Source organism: Aotus nancymaae, unplaced genomic scaffold, assembly GCF_030222135.1.
Source record: "Aotus nancymaae isolate 86718 unplaced genomic scaffold, 86718_ANA_hifiasm-v0.15.2.pri h1tg000040l, whole genome shotgun sequence".
Classification (NCBI taxonomy): Eukaryota; Metazoa; Chordata; class Mammalia; order Primates; family Aotidae; genus Aotus; species Aotus nancymaae.
Genome location: NW_026988454.1, coordinates 4999127 through 5011616, shown reverse-complemented (window position 1 = coordinate 5011616; position 12490 = coordinate 4999127). Strand labels below are relative to the sequence as shown.

Genomic DNA, 12490 nt, shown 5'->3' with positions numbered 1-12490 from the left:
ACATGCGTTGCTCTGAGTGTGGCATGTGCAGTTGGGAAGCCTCAGAAGTGAGCGTGACCTGACCGTGGCCACGCTGAGGGTTATGTGGTCTGGAGGTTCCTGGAGATTTTCAGAATCTCTCATTCAGAATCTTACAATTGCAGAAACACCATAGAAGAAGCTATTTATTTGGCTTTGTTGTTTTCTTAAAAATTAAGGAAATGATTTGGAGAGACTAGGCCTCCAGGTTCTTTTTTTTCTATTCCCCACAGAATTTAGACATTATTCAGACATTTATTCTGTATCATCTTTTTAGTTGTTTTTCAAAAAAGACATTTATCTTGTGATAATGGCTAGCTGCAGAATCTCAGTGAGATTCTCGGGTTTTCTTAATTGCAATTTCACCTCATGCGCTTGAAATGCCAAGCAACAGTGGCGTTTGAAGTGGGGCTGGCGTCCGATTCACCTTCAGAGTTATCTTGAGCTTTCAGCTACAAGAATTGTGAACTTGACCGTGGTAGAGAAATGCCCTTCTTTTCCAATGCTCCGTGTGCATGGTATTCTGTAACTGAGGTCACTAAAGGCAGACGTCACCGTGGCAGGAGCCCGACAGGCCTGTGGCCCAGTGTGCCAGCTCCGTGTTTTGGGACTTACCTGTTACAGTTTCCTGGCCTGGGTTTTCTCACCTGAAAAAGAGGAGAATAAGCTCCGTTATGCAGGATCATTACCAGGATTAGATTCACTTATTAGCATTCTCCTACATTTGAAATTCTAAATGAGTATAAAAGAGTTTCGCTACTGTCATGCCTTTGAATGGGAACTAATAAAACTAAAAATTCCATGTTGCTAAATTCATAATGCTGCTTCACTTTATACATCAATTTGCCTGAAATTTAAGCATAAAATGTGTCCTCGATTATCTAAGAAAAATAATGCATAGAGAAATTTTTATTACAAAATAACTGCTCATCTGTACACTCAACACTTCCGAATGGCTTTTCCCAATTACGTTTCCAGAATATACAGGGAACATAAATTAGTTCTACAGAATATCTAAAATGACTGCAACGTACTGGGTGTGTGTAGCAAAACATCGTCAAATGCACTCTAAAGAGAAATACACGTGAATTGAGGATCGGATGCTCTTCAGGAGGGACTTACTCAGGTGCTGCCCTTCGTCAGTGAATTAACTGTGAATTGCCATGGTGAGATCAGAAGGCTGTGCCTAGCAAAGGTGAAGTCCAGTGATAAAAGCAATCCTTGAGGACAGGCTCAAGGTCAGCCAGCTGCCATCGAGATGCTAGACTGTGGCACGCAGATGGGAGGCTGGAACTGGTCACTGGAAACCACACCAGCAAATTTGGAATTCCGTGCACTGATATCTACCCCACGTGAGCAGAGCTGAGTTTGGCCATGGTATTTGCTGATGCTTTGCTCTCATTGTTTGTTTAGTTTACTGGTTCTCCTGATTTGGCATTAAATGTGTTAGAACCTAATCAGTTCAGGACGTCTTCACAAAGCAGTTCCTTTTCCTATTTCCAAATCGCTTCACTTAATGACATTATAGTTGAAGAGTAGCGATTGTTCTCATATGAATCTTGGGTCCGTTTTTCTTTTGTAAATAATTTTTTTTCATCGACCTCCTCAATATTTCTTTCTAAATGGTTTTAATTTTCTAAATACTTAAGATAACATTTGAAATAGAATGAAATGCAAGTGAAGGAAGCCTTTTCATGAACCCAGTTCTGCAATTGTCGTCCTATTAATAGCTGCAGCCTTAGATACCAGCCCCGGCCATCATAGCGTATCCATCGGGTAAAGCCTCACTGCGTGCGGCACATGTGGTAACGCTGTCCCTATACAATCCGGGAGGGAGTTATCCTGTGCCCTGCTTCACCGGTGAGGAAATGAAGATGGGAGCGCCGACAGGCTGAGCCGGTGCCTGGGCAGGGCCAGAGCTTGTGCCCCGCACTTTGACCAAAACCTCCCCTCAGTTCTCTTCACATTACCCACCACCCACAAGTCACGGCTAATCCTCACCCCATGCCAACTCCAAATTCACTTAAGTCTCACGTGCCCGTGCGCGCACGCGCACACACACACACAGCAATCACTGAACAACTATCTTAATGGGGATTGGGTTACATTCATAACCTTTTTTGTAGGAGAGAATTTTCCAAGGGACCGATAATGTTGACCCAGCACCCAAATCTAAAAAGTGCTGCTGCCCCTGTGGCCTGTGAAAATGCAAGGGACTGAGCCAACAGGAAGAAGGCGAGGAGGGACTGAGAGCCCGCGGCCTGCCCCACCCCTGGACCCGGGGCTGCCTCGACTTACCCCTTGGAACCTGGGCAAACCACTTCACTTCTCTAAGCCTCCACTACCTAAACTTGAAGTAAGGGTGCTAATCATAGCGCCTGCCTCACAGCTGAGTTACTAAGATTAGATGGAATAATGCATTTAGGCAGAGTTCGGCTCCTGGCAATGGAACACATTCCACCTGTTAGCACTGTCACTATTATTGTGTCATGACTCAACTGGAGAGCACTTAAGATAGTGCCTTCCACACAATGGTCAGTTATAAACGCCGTTAGTTAAATGAAATCAGATATGCATGAGCTCAGCCGAGGTCCAGGTCAGGGAGAGGAGGGGCATTGGCGGGTGGGGCTGTGTCAGCGGGGCCTCCTCTCTGCCTCAGCCTGGCCTCTTTGGCCCTCCACTTTCCTGGTCAAAGGTTTGTAAGCAAACGCTTTCTCCCACGCCTCGGAACACGGACTTCCTTTCTGGGAGGCACTGGCCTGACCATTTAACTCAAATCCCTGTGTTCCTGGCTTCAGTGCCCAGCTACCCGGCGGCCTCTCCCTGAATCTGGGTTCTCAGGTTTCTGCTTTGCCTCCAGATGACCCCTCTGCCCGCCAGAGCTGGCCTGCACCCTGCGAGATGACCCCTCTGCCCGCCAGAGCTGGCCTGCACCCTGCGAGATGACCCCTCTGCCTGCCAGGGCTGGCCTGCACCCTGCTAGATGACCCCTCTGCCCGCCAGAGCTGGCCTGTACCTTGCGAGATGACCCCTCTGCCCGCCAGAGCTGGCCTGCACCCTGTGAGATGACCCCTCTGCCCGCCAGAGCTGGCCTGCAGGGCACCCTGCGAGATGACCCCTCTGCCCGCCAGAGCTGGCCTGCAGGGCACCCTGCAAGATGACCCCTCTGCCCGCCAGAGCTGGCCTGCAGGGCACCCTGCGAGATGACCCCTCTGCCCGCCAGAGCTGGCCTAGGGCACCTGCATCCCACAGGTCCAGAGCCCCAGACCACTGCGGGCCAGCCCCTCTCCTCAGGCAGCTAGGTTTCTCTTCATATTCCTTTTCCAACAAACACCTCTTGAACATCAACCGAGTTGACAGACACCACAGAGGACTCTAGGACGGTTCCCCTCTTCAAGGAGCCTAATTCTTGTCAATGAGATATTTTCACAATAACTTTAGAACGTGGGATTTGTCAAGGGCCTCTAGAGAAGCATCAACATTGCTCATGCTTGAAAGAAAGACGAAAGTCTTCTGACTCTGACGATTCAGAGATCAAGGCACCTTCACAGATTTTCATAAGCACAGCTGGAGAAGGAACTCCAGCAGGAATGACCCAAGAGCAGATGAGGAGCTGGGGAGGCCCTGACTCTTGCTTTAATTGGAGCCCGATGTCACTGGGAGGGAGGATTAGAAGACAATTGGCTTGAGGCCCATCACTCAGGGCTTGATGCCAGGGCAAGGAAGCTGAAATTTATTCAACAGATAATGGTACATTTCTGAAGATTTTCCCCAGTGGAGAAATGCAACGAGAGCTGAGCTAATAAAGGTTTAATTAGGCAGTCGTAAAGGATGAATTTAAAGGGATAGAGAGAAGGCAGGAGAGGACGGTGGAGAGGTTATTGCAACGGGAAGGTAACTTTGGAGACCATAAGGGACTAAGTGTGGTGGTGGCAACAGAAACAGAAAGGAAGACCAGTGTGGACAGCCGAGGGGCTGGGGATGGGCCGGGCCGGAGCCAGCGCTTCCCACACTTGGACAAACGTCAAGACCAAACTCTTTTGGTAGCATAGTCCAGTGTCTAACATTCTTCATGGGACAAACTTCTCACTAAAATAAAGCACAAGAAGTTCAGAATGGAGGAGGAAATGTAATGGGAAACCATCACTGGGCCCTTTTTTTTTTTTTTTTTTTTTTGAGATGAAATCTTGCTCTGTCACCCAGGCTGGAGTGCAACGACAGGATCTCGGCTCACTGCAACCTCCACCTCCTGCGTTCAGGTGATTCTCCTGCCTCAGCCTCTTGAGTAGCTGGGATTACAGGTGCCTGCCACCAGGCCCAGCTAATTTTTTTTTTTTTTTTTTCAGTAGAGACAGGATTTCACCATGGTAGCAGGCTGGTCTCAAACTCCTGAACCTCAGGTGATCCACCCTCCTCAGCCTCCCAAAGTGCTGGGATTACAGGTATGAGCCACCGCCCCCAACCCTCGATGTTTGTTGTAAATAACACACAATTTGAAAACATTTAAATTTCCTGACTATTTGGCTAACCTTAATACTCTTTAATAATATTGAGTAATCTAAACCAGATTAATTCAAAGCTCTGTTTTTTTTGCGATTTCTTTAAAAAGACTTTCCTCCATTCCTTGTGCATTGCTATTACAGAAGACAGGTGTTACCTTCTGATCAATGAGCAGGCCATCTCCCAAACTTGCAAGGATTTTTTTCAAAGATAGGAATAGATATAGATTGATCCTGAATGTAAAAATCAAACACAGTGCTGATATTTACACATCTTCCCAGTGTATCCAGGGATTATTTGAGTCACCAGAAAAAAATTTTTGTGACTTTCCTTTATTCTTAACATGAAAAGTTTAGCAGCAAGTCAAGTTTCTGGAAAATCCTAGGAACCATCTTGTTCTTTGGAGAGCTTAATGACACCTAGGTCATAAACAACAATCCACAGTGAACTATTGATTTCAGCTGTAATGATGGAATGGAAGTACCTTAAACCTTTCCTGCCAGTGACCGCAGCATTGCACGCACACGTATATGCGCACATGCCCGGGCAAGCCAGTGTGTGAGCACCAACGTTACCCCTGTCGTTTAACATCCAGAGGCCCAAAACCAGCCCTTAACTCCATCCAGGTAAAAGGGGTAAGAAAGTGCAACAGTCAAGGCACAACAACAGAGTGACGCCTGCTGCGCTTATTTCTGAGTGATCGAAGCAGCTGTATACCCACGACAATGCAACCGTCCCAGGCCGACTGCTGGCTGTGCAGCTAACAGTTACATATGAACTATGGGAACGTGATTTTTAGAAATTTCATTTATAGTCGGGTGTGGTGGCTCATACCTGTAATCCCAGGACTCCGGGAAGCCAAGGCGGGTGGATCATGAGGTCAAGAGATCAAGACCATCCTGGCCAACATGGTGAAACCCTGTATCTACTAAAAATACAAAAATTAGCTGGGCATGGTGGGGTGTGCCTGTAATCCCAGCTACTCAGGAGGCTGAGGCAGGAGAATCGCTTGAACCAGAGAGGCAGAGGTTGTGGTGAGCCAGATTACGCCACTGCACTCCAACCTAGTGTCAGAGTGAGACTTTGTTTCCAAAAAAAATTTTTTTTCACTTATTACCTACCTACCCATGGTTCATAAGATGAAAAAGATTTGTAACTCAAATAGGTAACTTTCACATAAAGAATCAAGGAATTAAAAGGAATTATAACAACAAGATAAACATACATAATGACAGTCCACATCACCATTAGAGAAAGTGAACATAAATACACAAATGTTAAAGTAAGGTATACAGGGAATATAGGTTTAGAGTGTTGTGAGTTTTAAGTAGAATTTTAATCATTTTTGGAAACTAAATAAAAATCCAGAAAAAAAGCATATGTTTTTCTCAAGATAAATGTAAAAGAGATAACTGTGAAAAGAAAATGACAATACCACATTTTGATACATTCTCATAAAGTCTAGTAACAATATCTTCTAGGGCTTTAGTTTTTTAGTTCCAACCTAAATTTTATTCTTGCCAATATACAACCTAGCCTGATAGCTCCGATAGCAATTACAGAATATGACCTAATTATTTCTTTATCCCCCCCCAAAAAAAAGAATTAACTTTTTTTTTGGTTAGGAAACAGAAGATATTTTAATGAAAATGATCTAAAACAAAAAATGCAATGGTGGTAAAATAGATGAGGAAATTGTACTTCTTTGTATTAAAATATTTTTCATAAAACATTAAAAATATGTTAATGAGAATTTAATCTCATATAAGAAAGTTAATATGCTATAATATTGTTTTATGTATGTTTATACGAAATTGCAGCGAAGTAAAACAAATTATGTCATAATATTATTTTGTATCCCCTCCAGAAATATTTTTCTAAAACCACTTAAAAAGCATATTACAGACTTAGTGAGGATGCTACCTGTAAACAAATTATTTTCATGGAGAAGCAAGGAAAATTACTAAAAACAAAATTTACATTTAAAATTTAGTCAATAAAGGTCAAGTGTGTCAATGCTGGTCTCAGTTTTCCCCAGATGTAAAATGGTAGCCCAAGGAAAACAGAACCGCTGGAGAAAATTTGAAGGGAAAGACATATTTTTAAGGATCACTTAGGAACTTATTTTCTTTAACAGTAAATTTTCTGACAGCCATATCCTTGCATTTAAATTCTACCAATCACAGTGACTCAAAATTATAATTTGTAATTATAATTATTAATTAATAATTAACTTTACAGATAATTTGAAAGCTGTAGATGGATGACAGATTAACTAGATAATGATAGAGAATTTTAAGATTAGAAGGAAAACAGTTTTCATCTGAAGAATATGTCCATTGTAAAGAAATGTTTTTAAATGGCATTTTTTATTTCACTTTGTTTTCATATATATCACAACTGAATTTCTCAGCCAAAGCATCTACAAGACATTTAGTTATTTTGCAAATGGTGGTTTCCCTTTGATGTTTGGTAGTTGAACGTAACCATGAGCTCCTCATCTGTAAAAATGTGAGCCCTAACATTCTCAACTTCTCAAGTTTGTTGTGGGGATTAATGAGAATTCAAATTAAATAAGCTAAATGTACTTAAATGCTTAGCATAGGGCCTGACACACAGTAAGAATTAAAATTTAGGTTAAACCACATGAAACTGACTTTTTTTTAGCCAAAAATAGTTGAATATTGGCAATGTTATCTGGTTCATTAGAAAGCAGTATCCGCTTTTATAATTATTCTAGGCTACATGCCTATTTTTAAAAACGTAAATGCATGCAAAAGAAAAAATGATACGGACCAAAATGTATTTAGAACCAAATAATCCACAGATTAGGAGGAGCTCCCATCCTAAAATGACTACGAGGGCAACCATAAGGCCTTTCTGTGTTAATTGGGTTTGGCCACATCGACCCTGCGTGCCCTTGGCAAGGAAGCCAACCGTAATGGAAACAGCTGAGGCTTCAGCTTTAGGTAGACCTGAGATTAAATCCCGCTTTGAAAATCTGCTCATCTGTACAGTGGGTAGATTTGGAATATGAATGAATGTACCATGAACTCCTTGAATTGATCTCATTAAGGAAGTGAAAGAAACTAACGTTTACTTAGCAACCCATAATTGTCAAGCTCTTGGTGCCGTCTATAAATTAGTTCATTTAATTGTTGGAACTACTGTGTGAGAAGCACTGAAACTGACATTATGATAATGATTATAATTATAGCAAACTCTGCTATGGGGCTTACTAGTAGATGGCAGCTGCTTTGCACATACACCCTATTTAACCTCCACAGCCCCACACTAACGCAGGTCCCTGGGAAGACTCCTCCGGGAGTCTTTAACATCATCTTCAGCATCATGGCCAGGCTCATAGAATTAAGGATTCAATCATGGAGCATAAATAAAACTCCTAGCCTGACGCTTGACACCTTGCTTCCCAGAGGGCTAATTCAGGGTCCCTGTACCATGCCCAAAAGCCCTGAGTAGCCCTGGCCTTCTGCTAATCAGAAGGGTTTCCTTAGTAAACCCCAGGCGGTTCTAAGCTCCATACCCCGGAGCTGCAGGAGGCTGTCTTCACACCACAGTCCCTGGGGGTGTTGGGAGACTCATGGAAACCCATTTTACTTTATTCATCAGAGAATATAGACCCTCAGTCTATTTCTTGCCAAAAACTCTAATTTGCTATCTTTTAGCAGTACAGCGTTTTGGGGGAGAATAGTAGAACTCATTACAAAGGTCGTCCTTCATTGAGTTCCTTCAGGCAGAAAACAATCATAACAGGACTTAAAAGAATTTAGATTTTGAGTAATTTTCTTCACCATCAGGCTTTTTACATGGGGAATGTTTGGGGGCCAGTGATGTAGCTCTTTATGGGATTCATATAAGGTTTCCTGACAGACACACTAAGAGAGTAATGACTGTAGCACACGGTGACATGCGCAGCCCGACCATTTATTTCATGCATTTTAATGTACTTTGGTCTTTCAGATAGGGCAATAATTAGACCTGCCAGTAGCTTTTCAATATGAGAAAAACCGCTTTAAATGCTTCACACCGATTTCTGTAAAGAGCTCGCTTTTTCTTAATTTATAATGTTATATCTTCTAACAGGCCATAACTACATAAAAGGACATGAAAAAAGTAAAAGAAACACCCAGAGAATTTCGAACTAAAGATCACATGTACTGAAATATCTATCCAAATAATTATTTTACCTTAACTTGAATAGCTACGTCAATTGTCAGTCTGATTTTGCAATAGCTCGCTGCCAATCAGAAATTCAAAATCTTTTTGTAATGTTTGTTTTTAACTTTCAAACCTGCTCTCAGTGTAATATCTTTCTTCCTGCTGTGCAGCTTTGTTTCCTTAGTTAAATTGAAATAAGACTATGTAAAGACTTTGTCTCCCTATTATTCACTAAAGAGGGTGAACAAAATCACCAGACCTCAAAACAAAATTGACACCACGGTGCTTACTGGTGCTTAAAGGGGATGTCAGTACACCCACTGAAATACTTCTCCAGTGGAGGTCATGGTTCAGGTTGCTGGCATGGTTTTATAAGGAGACTCGTGTTGCAGCTGTCTGCACTGTCCCTAGCCTGAAGATAAATAGCAGCCTTCAGTTTCCACTGCTACTGGTCTTTTAACCTTCAGTGAGAACAAATGCTTCTGCCTTAGCTTCGTCTGCATCCTCCAAGTTCACCTCCCAGGACCTAAGGAGCTATCTCTTATCTGTCTGCTTCTCAGCCTTCAGCTTGGCTTCCTAGAGGTCAAGAGCGTCCCAGCCCACTCCCATTTTCAGAGGCTCCCCATATGTTAAAAAAGGTAGAAATGCCAACACAAAGTCAAATCAATTGCAATATGTCATGAATGTTTACATTTAACAAATTAACACGTGTCACATACAAACCAAAATAACAATGGCTTTATGTGTAGCCTCATTGATACTTAATCCAATTTAAGACACTTTGTAAACCTGAGCTGCGCCCAGACGTGTGAGTTCTTGCCTCTGATTAGCAACCCTTCACAGCCACCTGATGGGTGGGTGGGTATGCAGTCGTAAGGATGTAATGCAAGCTTTTTAGAAACTGAATTCACTGTAAATGTGCCTCCTTCTGCATGTGACCGTCAGTTCCGTTTCTGGAAATGACTGACTGGCCGTGCACTGTCCTCTGCATTGCTTAACACAGTCCCTCCAGTTCCTCAGTGCCCAGTGACAGTGACTCTTCGGCACGTCTGTCTGTGCTCTGAAATAGTGCTTGTTGCATCAGTCAAAAAGAAATGAATGCTGGAGTGGCCTGTGCACACCAAAAAAATCTAACTCCGGAGATCTTCCGGTCCACTCCCTAGCTTCCCAGGGTGATAAGATGAGACTTTGTTTCTTTTATAACAGCTACCCAGTAGACAAATAGGCTAAAGATAAGAACAAATCACTCTCACAAAGGGGGAAAAAGCCCACACAGCAAAACAATACATGGGAAAATGTTAACCCTCCTTAGTAATTAGGAAAATGCAAACTAAGCAACCTTAGAGTAGCATTTTCTATGCAATTCTAACACCCGGTGCTGTGGAAAAGCAGGCACCCGCACGTGTTGCTGGAGCATCGCACATTGGCCTAACCTTTCTGAACAGTCGGTGTGGCAGCCTGTACCAGCGGCCACAGCATGTTCATATTCTGTGAAGCAGTGACCTCACTTCTGAGAATTCTTTCAAGGAAATAATACAACTAAGGAAAAAGACTTTATGAACAAAGATGTTGATTGCATCCCTAACAAAAATTGTGCAAATCTGGAGGTAGACATTATGTCTCTAACCAGAAAAAGAGCTGAGTAACCTGGTTCCTTCCACTCCACCGCTATTGAACGGCCGTTACAAATGATAATTATGTATAGTAGATATCAATGTTGAAAACCCCGGATGCGATAACTCGGTGAAATCGTGCTCTCCGATAACAACGCATTCCAGCCGCAAGGTCTTTGCCTTTGCTGTTCTGCACTGCACGTCCTTCCCAAGCTCGCTTCTTTCTCCCAAGCCGACTTCTCCACACTAAGATCTCAGTTTCAGTTTAATTTTCCCGGGGAGACCCTCTGGGTCACCCTGCCTGCAGTGGCTCCCGAGTCCGTCTGTCACGTCACCTTCCTTCTGTTCCTTGCTAGGACTTCTCGCTCTGAAATACTCTTATTTAATGGTTGGTTACCCTGCGTATTACCTGACTCCTCTGCCAGCATTCGGGCCCCCTGGTCTACATCCCCACTCTCATCCAATAATCTATCCTCAGCTGCTGGAGCTCTAGAACAAGCTCGTCTTCTTGAAATCACAGAAGCTGGATGATGACATCTGAGTTCAAATTACAGCCTGGCTCCTGAGTCCCGCCTTGGATTTATTGCCTTGTTCTTCTTATCCTCCAACTGGTAAGCCAGTTCACAAACAGACACAGACCTAAGCACCGGGCAGGCTTGTGGCCAGATGGAGAGAGCTGTATTTCACCAAGGCGGCTGCTCCAGCTGTTGCTGTGGGGACCCTTCCCACCACCCACAGACACGTCAGGAACCATCAGCCTGACCTGCCCGCCCTGCCCTGCAGCCAGAGCCTGCCTGTGAGGAGGAGGGTGGATGCTGGAACTGGCGGCCTCCAGGCCGGGAGGGTTGCCTGTCCATCAGCACTTCCTCTGCCGGACCACCTTGACTCCCCTGAGTCCCACCACTGGAGCTGCTCCTTTGAGTCACAGGTGTCTATAAAAACTAAACATACAGCCTAGACCGAGGACCCAACATCACATGGCAAGTCTTTAAGTCCAGGGTCTTGCTGTAGAACAGCGTAGCGGGCACAGAGCTCCCGATACAGCTATTTCCGAGAGGCTGGAACTAAGTAGAATGACCTATCCGGAGGCCTTGGACAGGTGAAGGACAACAGAGCTCTTGGCGGGGGACACTGGGGTGAAGCCAGGAAATCAGGCAAGCCCTTGGTCCAGTCTCCATCAACCTCTGGATGTTTACATGGTCCAGACCTAAGGTGGCAGGCGCCGGACTTAGTGGAAGCTTGGCAAGTGAGCCTGCTTGCCAGAACATTTTCCTCAGTTTACTCAGGGCTCAGGGCTCTGAGTCTACTCCGCAGACAACGTCCAATTTGGGAGGCTGGTCCAGGGCAGGAGCTATGATGTCTATCCCATCCCAACGGGCCTAGAACCATGGCGCTGAAGAGTCTGGAAAAGGAGGGAGGGTTTCTTTGGGCTCAGAGGCCAACGTAGCAATCTATGCAGAGAAGGTGGTGGTAGATGCTGGGATTTTTGCTGCCTTAGAGAAGCAGGAGGGAGTTTCCTCGACGGCCCCGCCATAGCTCTCTTCCCACAGGGTAAGACGTGAGCCAGGATGCTGTGATGCTTCGTACCATCTCTTGCTTACCCTGGTGCTCTCCTCATGGCCAGCAGCGGGCAAGGAGTCAGTCTCTCTCTCTCTCTCAATTCAGCTATTTGTCTGACATAAATTGGAATTATAACACATGAATTAAGTGCCTTTAGATATCCTGCAAGACACAAAATCAGGAAACATGAACATAAGTTATTTTGCAAATATTAAATCCCATGGGGATACTACAAAAGAATGACCTTTTTGTGGCTTGACGCACAAGTATCAGGTGTGCATTCGAAACTAAAATCAGCTTCTTCCCGTGAGTTTAGTAGGGCCACAGCTGCCGCTTCCTGTTGGTTTATCAGGGCTGCGCCTCTCACTGTCATCCAGCAATCTAGGGAACTGGCCAGTCGTGAACTGTGCTCCTAAAGTTAGAAAAATCAGGGCTTTGTGGAGACAAAAAGGAATTAAGCAGAGCTACCGGCCTTCAGATGGCCACGTCTGGGTGCCATTTACGGAAGAAGAGCCGGTCTTCTCCCCATCCGGTTAGGCACAAACATACTGAACTATACCTGATAGAAAACAGAGCTAGTAAGCGTAAGCTTAAGCTATAAATTGTTTGCCCACAAAGTC

General features: G+C 44.3%; 1 protein-coding gene across 1 annotated transcript in view; it reads left to right on the top strand.

Annotated features, from left to right (window-relative positions):
- The window catches only part of PACRG (parkin coregulated), a 593065-nt gene that overhangs the window by 564536 nt on the left and 16039 nt on the right, over positions 1-12490 (top strand). The gene's annotated exons all lie outside the window — the stretch shown is intronic.